Below are 10,102 nucleotides of genomic sequence, written 5' to 3'. Positions count from 1 at the left end.
TTCTTTTAATTCTTTTTTCTTTTTTCCTCTCTGTTTCATTTATTTCTACCATTCTATCTTCTACCTCACTAATCCTATCTTCTGCCTCCATTATTCTACTGTTGCTTCCCTCCAGAGTGTTTTTGAGCTCATTTATTGCATTATTCATTATATATTGACTCTTTTTTATTACTTCTAGGTCCTGTTAAACATTTCTTGCATCTTCTCAATCCTTGTCTCCAGGCTATTTATCTGTAACTCCATTTTGTTTTCAAGATTCTGGATCATTTTCACTGTCATTATTCGAAATTCTTTATCAAGTATATTCCCTATCTCTTCCTCTTTTGTTTGGTTTGGTGAGCATTTATCTTGTTCCTTTACCTGCTGGGTATTTCTCTGCCTTTTCACCTGTGTTTGAGGTGGCCCTTCCATATTCCAGCATTTTGTGGTTCCTCTTTCTTGTGGACATTTCTCGCTGTGGGTGGGGTTGGACATGTGGCTTGTCAAGGTTTCCTGGTTAGGGAAGCTTGTGTTGGTGTTCTGGTGGGTGGAGCTGGATTTCTTCTCTCTGGAGTGCACTGAAGTGTCCAGTAATGATTTTTGAGATGTCAGTGGATTTGGTGTGACTTTGGGCAGCCTGTATATTGAAGTTCAGGGCTATGTTCCTGTGTTGCTGGAGAATTTGCATGGTATGTCTTTCTCTGGAACTTGTTGGCCTTTGAGTGGTGCTTGGTTTCAGTGTAGGTATGGAGGTGTTTGATGAGCTCCTATTGATTAATGTTTCCTGGAGTCAGGAGTTCTCTGGTGTTCTCAGGATTTGGACTTAAGCCTCCTGCCTCTGGTTTTCAGTCATATTACAGTAGCCTCAAGACTTCTCCATCTATACAGCACTGATGATAAAACATCTAGGTTGATGGTGAAAAGTTTCCCACAGTGAGGGACACCTGGGGAGGTACACAGAGTTACATGGAAAAGAGAAGAGAAGAGGGAGGAGGGAGACAGAGGTGACCAGGAGGAGAAGAGGGGGAATCAAAAGGGGAGAGAGCAAGCTAGCCAGTAATCACTTCCCTATGTGCTCGCCACAGTCTGGATCCCTCAGAGATGTTTATGGAGTTACACTGAGAAGAGAAGAGGGAGGAAGGAGACAGAGGTGGCCAGGAGGATAAAAGAGGGAATCAAAAGGAGAGAGACAGATCCAGCTAGCAATCAGTTCCCTAAGTGTTCTCCACAGCCCAGAACACACAAAGAGATTCACAGGGTTGGATAGAGAAGAGAAGGGGGAGGGAAGAGATACAGGCGACCTGGTGGAGAAAGAGGAGAAACCAAAGGAGGGAGAGCAATCCAGCCAGTAATCTCGCTCCCAAATAAAAATGGGTACTGAAGATTGGGTTCTTAAAGGTACAAAATTGATAACAAATACCAAAAGTAAAGATTAAAAATCTAAAGTAGAGGTTAGAGTCTCAAAAATACAATATTAAAGAAAAGAACAAAGTCACAAAAATTATAAAATATATATATATGAAGTTTGCTTTAAAAATAGGGTCTTTTTTTCTTTGCAAAGTAATAGGTTATAAAAATGAAAATTAAAGGAGTAATAGAGTCAGACACGACTGAGCAACTTCCCTTTCACATTTTGCTTTCATGCATTGGAGAAGGAAATGGCATCCCACTCCAATGTTCTTGCCTGGAGAATCCCAGGGACAGGGGAGCATGGTGGGCTGCTATCTAGGGGTCACACAGAGTCGGACACGACTGAAGTGACTTAGCAGCAGCAGCAGCAACAGAGGAATTAAAAAAAATTAATTTAAAAAATGATAATAGTAAAAATATATTTAGGACTTTCTCTGGTGTTGTTGTGGACAGTGTGGGTTCAGTTCATTTTCAGATAGTTCCTTGATCCAGCTTACACTTCTCAAGATCTATAGTCCCATTCATATGTAGTTGGTGCTAACTGCAGGGTTTTAATCTATTACAACGGTCACTTCCAATGCAGTTCCCTCTGTTTATTTTAGCTTCTGTTTGCTGGCCTCTCAGTTCAATTCAGTTTAGTTCAGTTCAGTTGCTCAGTCGTTTCTGACTCTTTGCGACCCCTTGAATTGCAGCACTCCAGGCCTCCCTGTCCATCACCAACTCCCGTAGTTCACTCAGACTCGCGTCCATCGAGTCAGTGATGCCATCCAGCCATCTCATCCTCTGTCATTCCCTTCTCCTGCCCCCAATCCCTCCCAGCATCAAAGTTTTTTCCAGTGAGTCAACACTTCACATGAGGTGGCCAAAGTACTGGAGCTTCAGCTTTAGCATCAGTCCTTCCAAAGAAATCCCAGGGCTGATCTCCTTCAGAATGGACTGGTTGGATCTCCTTGCAGTCCAAGGGACTCTCAGGAGTCTTCTCCAACACCACAGTTCAAAAGCATCAGTTCTTCGGCACTCAGCCTTCTTCGCAGTCCAACTCTTACATCCATACATGACTGCTGGAAAAACCATAGCCTTGACTAGACGGACCTTAGTTGGCAAAGTAATGTCTCTGCTTTTGAATATGCTATCTAGGTTGGTCATAACTTTTCTTCCAAGGAGTAAACGTCTTTGAATTTCATGGGTGCAATCACCATCTGCAGTGATTTTGGAGCCCAGAAAAATAAAGTCTGACACTGTTTCCACTGTTTCCCCATCTATTTCCCATGAAGTGATGGGACCAGATGCCATGATCTTCGTTTTCTGAATGTTGAGCTTTAAGCCAACTTTTTCACTCTCCTCTTTCACTTTCATCAAGAGGCTTTTTAGTTCCTCTTCACTTTCTGCCATAAGGGTGGTGTCATCTGAGGTGATTGATATTTCTCCCGGCAACCTTGGTTCCAGCTTGTGTTTCTTCCAGTCCAGTGTTTCTCATGATGTACTCTGCATGGCCTCTGCAGTGTCTAATTTCCATCCTGACACAAGGGGGCAGTGGTGGTCACTTTTTTTTAGGCTCACTTGTTCAGTCATGCTATGTATGGGCAGGGAGGAACATGGCAAACAAATATCGCTGGCATCTGTGGGAAGTGCTCCCAGTGTCTCGGCCACACTGGGCTTGCCCTCTCTCATGGCATATGAGCTTTCCCAGTCTACACTGCTCAGGCTCTAGGTTGCTGTGCCAGGAACTGTCTGAGGCCAGTCCTGGGTTGAGTGCACTTCCCAGGTCAAAGCTGCTCAGGTTCAGGTTCTCAGGTACTCCACAAAGGTGCAGACTTGATTGGGCCTGCATTTTGGGCCCTTCCCCAGTCTGAGCAGCTCAAGGGACCAGGTGCTTGGCAGGCTGCTACTTATCGCCTCCCCCGGCCCAGCCACTCAGTTTTCTGGGTGTACAACAGGGATGCCTTCTCAGGTGTGCCTGTGTCTCCTCTGGGAAGCTGATCTCTGGCTGCGACCCTCCCGGCAGATGTCGACTGTCCGGAATTCCAAGGAGTCATGGTTAGCAACGAAACCTGCTTGCAGTTTGGTAGATAATGCCTCTTTGGGGCTGTGATTGCCCTCTTCCGGCTCTGGCTGCCCTCGCCTGCCTGTCTCCAGCGGGGTATGGGCCGGTCCACAGCCAGCTAGCTCTGCTCAGTCCTTTGTTCTGTGAGCAGGCCTGGTAGTGTTTTAGGTTAGGGCTTTTCGCGGGATAGCTATCCCACAGTCTGGTTTGCTACCTCAAGCTAGTTCCTTCAGATTGCCCTCAGGGCATTCAGGCCCGGTCCTTACTCTAAGCAATGCAGCCCGCACCTCCCTGCCCAGCCCCTGTTTGCCAGTGGTGGATACAAGCACCTGCGCTGCTTCTCTGCTGGGAGTTGCCTTAGGCATGTAATATGTAGCTTTTAATTATTTATTTATTTTTCCCCCTGGTTATGTTGCCCATTGAGGTTCCAAGGCTCACCACAGATTCGCCAGTGAGAGTGTTTCCTGGTGTTTGGAAACGTCTCTCTTTTTTAAGACTCCCTTCCCGGGATGGATCTCCATTCATCCCTCTTTTGTCTCTCTTTATCTTTTATAGTTTTTTCCCTACCTCCTTTCATAGACAATGGGCTGCTTTTCCGGGTGCCTGATGTCCTCTCCCAGCATTTAGAAGTTGTTTTGTGGGATTTGCTCAGCGTTCAAATGTTCTTTGGATGAATTTGTGGGGAAGAAAGTGGTCTCCCCATCCTATTCCTCCACCATCTTAGAGAATATCTCCGTTTAGGATTTTAAATTGCTCAGCTGGAATTCCATCACCTCCACTAGCTATGTTCTTAGTAATTCTTCATAAGGCCCACTTGACTTCATACTCCAAGATACCTGGCTCTGAATGAGTGACCACACCATCGTGGTTATCCAGGTCATTAAGACCTTTTTGTACTCTTCTGTCTGATTTGTCACCCCTTTTTCATCTCTTCTGCTTCTGTTAGGTCCTTTTGATTTGTCCTTTATTGTGCCCGTCTTTGCATGAAATGTTCCCTTGGTATCTCAAATTTTCTTGAACAGATCTCTAGGCTTTCCCTTTCTATTGTTTCCCTCTATTTGCACTGATCATCTAGGAAGCCTTTCTTACCTCTCTTTGCTACTCTTGGGATTTCTGCATTCAGATGGAGATATCTTTCCTTCTCTCCTTGCCTTTCACGTCTCTTCTTTTCTCAGCCATTTGTAAGGCCTCCTCAGAAATCATTTTGTCTTCTTACATTTCTTTTTCTTGGGGATGGTTTTGGTCAGCACCTGCTGTAAAATGTCATGAACTTCCATCCATAGTTCTTCAGGAACTCTGTGTACCACATATAATCCCTTAAATCTATTTGTCACTTCCACTGCATAATATAAGGGAGTTGATTTAGGTCATAGCTGAATGGCCTAGTGTTTTTTCCTACTTTCTTCAATTTAAGTCTAAATTTTGCAATAAGGACCTCATGATCTAAGCCACAGTCAGCTCCCGGTCTTGCCTTTGCTGACTGTATAGAGGTTCTCCACCTTTGGCTACAAGGAATATAATCTGTCTGATTTCAGTATTGACCATCTGGTAATGTCCATGTGTAGAGTCTTCTTTGCTTTGTTGGAAGAGTGTTTTTGCTATGACTACTGTGTACTCTTGACAAAACTCAAAATAGCCTTCTCCTGCCTCATTTTGTACTCCAGGGCCAAACTTGCCTGTTACTCCAGGAATCTCTTGACTTCCTACTTTTTCATTCCAATCCCCTATGATGAAAAGGACATCTTTTTTGGTGTTAGTTCTAGAAGGTCGTGTATGTCTTCACAGAAGCATAAAACTATGAAAAGATTGAACATATCTCAAATAATCAACCTGACCAAAAAAATGCTGGGATATCCTCATATATTCATATAACTGACAGCCTTTAAAATAAATCTGGATCAAGTGGTATAGGAAATGCAATAACAGGAGTTCTCGTACATTGTTTGTAGGAGTAAAACTGAATCCTGTCTTGAGATGTATATTTCACTGTATCTCAACAGTAGATCATTTGTCCATCTTACTACACAACCAAGCCAATGTTAGTTCCAGATGGAAAATGTAGACCAAAAGCTGTGTAGATACAGCAAAATCTCAGAGATAGTCCAGGCTGTTTTCAAGACCAGGGCAGTAAGTTGAATATCATAATAAAGTGAGTCACACAAATTTTTCATTTCCCACTTTGTATATAGTTAACTGACACTGTCCGACATCTGTTAAGTGTGCAATAGCTTTACAACTAAATAAATAATATACAGAATTTCATTAACAACACTTTGTTTCTAAAATAAAGTAGTTTGAGCATCATCTCTGTCTTCACAAGTCAAAATCTTTTTGCTGGTGGAGGGTCTTGCCTCAGTGTCTATGTCTGCTGACTGATCAGGATGGTGGCTGCTGAAGGTTGGGGTGGGTAGGGCAATATCTGAAAAGAAGACAACAATGAAGTTTGCCACATCCTTTGACTCTTCCTTTCACAGGTTTCTCTGGAGCATGCAGTGCCCTTTAACAGTGTTTTTACCCACAGGAGAAGTTCTTTGAAAATTGAAGTTCATCCTCTGCAGTCTGCTGCTGCTTATTTCAACTAAGTTTATGTTATATTCTAAATCCTTTGCTGTCATTTCCATAAACTTCACAGCTTCTTCACCAAGAGCAGTTTCTGTCTCAAGAAACCAATTTCTTTACTCATGCATAAGAATGAACCCTCCTTCATTTATGATGCACCTTTATGATGCAATTGCCACAATTCAGCCACATCTTCAGGCTCCACTTCTAACTGTAGCTTCCTTGTTATTTGCACTACATCTGCACTTAGTTTCTCCACTGAATTGTTGAACCCCTCAAAGTCATCTGTGAAGGGAGAAGTCGACTTCTCCCATACTCACGTTAATGTTGATATTTCAACCTATTCCCATGATTCACATTTTCAGTGGAATCTCTAATCACGAATCCAATGTAAAGGGACTTCCCTGGTGGCCCAGTGGTGAAGAATCTACCTTCCAATGCAAGGAATAATAGCTTGATACCTGTTCAGAGACCTAAGATCCCACATGTCACCGAACAACTAAGCCCACATGTCGCAACTGCTGCACCCAGGCAACACCACTAGAGAGTCTGTGTGCTGAGATGAAGGATCCTGCATGACCCAACAAAGTCCTTGCATGCCTCAATTAAGACCATTGCAACCAAAAATATAAATTAGCAAATGTTTTTTTTAAAAGAATATATCATTTTTTTTAAATGAATTCAATGCAGAAATTTTTCAGTTGACTTTGCCCAGATCCAACAGAGGAATCTATGCAGCTATAGCCTATAATATGCTTCCTAAATATAATGAGTTGAACATTATAATTACTCCACGATCCATGTGCTTCGGAATGGATGTTGTGTTGGCAGCCATGAAAATAACATGAATCTCATTGTACTTCTCCATCACATTCTTGGATGCTTTGTCAATCAGCAGTAATATTTAGAAAGGAATCTTTCTTTCTGAGCATTGATCTCAACATTGAACTTAAAACACTTGGCGCCAATGTAAACATACCTGTAAACAGGTATGCTGTCATCCAGGCTTCATTGTTTCATCCAAGGACAACAGGCAGAACAGATTCAGCCTAATTCTAAAGGGCTTTAGAATTTTCCAAGTGGTAATGGACCACTGACTTCCAGTAGTCTGCTGCATTAGTCCTTATCAAGAGAATCAGCCTGTTCTTGGAATCTTTGAAGTCAGGCATTGACTACTCCTCTCCAGGTATCAAAGTCCTGGCGGGCATCTTCTTCCAATAGATGGATATTTTGTCTACACTGGAAATCTCTGATTCAGTGGAGCCACATTCATAGATTATCTTGGCTAAATCTTTTGGAAAACTTGCAGCAGCTTCTACATCAGGTCTAGTTACTACACTCTGCACTGTATGTTATGGAGATGGCTTCTTTATTTAAACTTCATGAACCACTCCTGCTATCTTTAAATTTTTCTTCTGCAACTTTTTCACCTCTCTCAGCCTTCATAGAAATGAAGAATTAGGGCTGTGATCTCAATTAGGCTTTGGCTTCAGAAAATGTTGTGCTTGGTTGGACCTTCTATCCAAACCCATAAACCTTTCTTCATATCAGCAATAAGGATGTTGTGCATTCTCAGAAAGAGACTTACTTAGAGAACAAACTTCTAGTTGCTGGAGCTGGGATGGGGGAAAGGGATCGTTAGGGAGTATGGAAAGGTCATGTACACCCTGCTCTGTTGAAAATGGATAGCCATCAAGGACTTAAGAATGGCACATGGTGTGTCTGAGTGTGTGTATACTCCTTCTGTGTGTGTCCAACTCTTTCTGTCCTCATGGACTGTAGCCTGCCAGCTCCTCTGTCCATGGAATTTTCCAACCAAGAATACTGGAGTGGGTTGCTCTATCCTTCTCCAGGGGATTTTCCCAGCCCAAGGAACAAACCCACAACTCTGCTCAATGTTATGTGACTTCCCTGTCAGGATGGGAGTGTAGGGAGAATGCATATATGTATGTATACAGATGAGTCCCTTAGCTGCTCACCTGAAATGATCCCAACACTGTTTGTAAACCAGCTATACCCAATACAAAATAAAAAGGTTTAAAAAAATAGATTGTTTTTTAGTTGGAGTAGTTGAAGCAAATTCTGGAAAAAAGATACAAAGAGATGAAAAACCCAACTGCCACTTTTGAAGAGCCCAGAGCAAAAGCAGGATGCCTCACATGCCCCCGGAACACAACAACACTTAAGGGTTCAGCCAGTCACCTCGCCACCCCTCTGACTGGCCCCTGGACACACCCCTCCCCTCACCCCATAGAAGGAACCAGCTTGCCCCACCCCCTCGGGGAGTGGGCACCCAAGGAAACTGTCATTTGTTCTCACTCCCCTCTGCTGCAGTAGTGGCCCCAATAAAGCCTTGCCTCAATTTCTTTTCATTAAGAAATTTGATTTATTTCTATTGTCTGGCCTCTGATTGATTTCTACTGATTAAGGAGGCCAAGAGCCTGGTGTGTATCAATTTGGGGACAAGAGACACATGGGGGCTGGGAGGAGGACAGGACTCAGGCTTGGGTGGGGCACCAATTTAGTGGGTTCAGGTGATCAATGTGTCAGAGGAAAACTCTCATGTATAGACCTGGGGGAGAGGATCCTGGGTTTAATCTCTGGCAAGAGGCAACACGGGGACCACATAGCCCCAGTGGAGGAGGCTGGTGAAGAGGCAAGTGATTAGGAGAGCAGGAGAAAGACGAAAGGACAGCGTTAGAGCCCTGGTCAGGACAGCCACATAGGAGAAGACGGGCCACTCTGGACAGGCCTGGCCACCCCCAGACACAGAGTAGCCCCAGATGGGAGTGAAATCAACCGGGAGGTGATTTTAATGAGTGTCAACAATGAACATCCTTCCAAGAACATGAAACTCCACCTGATTGCTCTTGCTACTTCCTTAATATTCTGCTCGCATCCATTTCCATATCTACAAATAGGGAAGCCAGCCTCACTCAGTGAGAAGACATGAAACGGAATACTGGCCGTGCTGAAGTGTCAGCGCGACCTTCCAAGGCCAGGGCTCAGTCACCCCTGAAGCTAGCAAAAGCCGAGAGCCCCGTGATAACAGAGAGATGGATCCCTCTGTCACAGACGTTGACCTCTCAATGTCATTGATAGATCACTATGTCATAGATAGACCACTTCCCAAGAATTAGGAGGTCTTGTCAGTCCCAGAGAGTGATGGATCATCTCACTCTTCATCAGCGGATAGCCCTGAGATGTGAAAGTGAGATGTTCAGTGCTGGCTGGATGCTGCATACAAGCAAATTATGAGGGGGAATAAAATGGATCACACAGGCTACCAGTGTAGAACGAGCAGCCGGAAGAAACCGCCAGGGGGCGCCCGGTGGCAGCGCTGGATCCCGGTCTCCACCGGGAACCTGCGAATTCAGGTTCTGGCCTCAGTCCTCAGTCTCTTTCTAATGAGCAGTTACTTTGGCCCGCAAAAGACCTAGGACTACTCTGGGGCAGAAATTACTAGAAAACATATTGCTGATGACACTGCAGTTAAGGGCTGTCTGCAGGCCCTTTCCACAGATCCGCAGAATTCTTTGGTGGGGGGTGGTTGAGGGGTGGTGGTGGATGGCCTGGAAATCCGCAGTCTTTAAAAAAAAAAAAAGCAGGGCCTCGCTCCTGCCTTAGTCGGTAAAGCATCTGCCTGCAACGTAGGAGATTCGGCTTCGATCCCAGGGTCAGGAAGATCCCAAGGAGCAGGGCATGGCGACCCACTGAAGTACTCTCGCCTGGAGAATCCCCATGGTCAGAGGAGCCCGGCGGGCTACACTCCTCGGGGTCGCAAGAGTCGGACGCGACTGAGCAAGTAAACCACCACCGCAGGAAGACTGCAGGCGGGAATGGGGAGGAAGGTTGAGGGGCAAGAAGGACTCGGAGGAGAAAAGAAACGGGGAGGGACCGGAGGAGAAAGGAGCGAGTCAGGAGGGGGCGGCTGGGTGGGGCCATGCGAGGCTTCGGAAGCCGGAGAAGGAGCCGCCTGGCTCCCCTGGACCGTCCGGGGGTCACCTGAGGAGGGCGGGGAGGTGACACGGCGGGACAGTGACACGGCGGGGAAGTGGCGGGAGTGGACGGGAGGGCGGGGCGGAGAGTGGAAGGGCGGGGCAGGCTCTC

The sequence above is a fragment of the Ovis canadensis genome, chromosome 8 (genome assembly GCF_042477335.2).
Source record: "Ovis canadensis isolate MfBH-ARS-UI-01 breed Bighorn chromosome 8, ARS-UI_OviCan_v2, whole genome shotgun sequence".
In the NCBI taxonomy this organism is placed as follows: domain Eukaryota; kingdom Metazoa; phylum Chordata; class Mammalia; order Artiodactyla; family Bovidae; genus Ovis; species Ovis canadensis.
The sequence above is the reverse complement of the archived record's forward strand: the minus strand, read 5'-3'. Positions refer to the sequence as shown.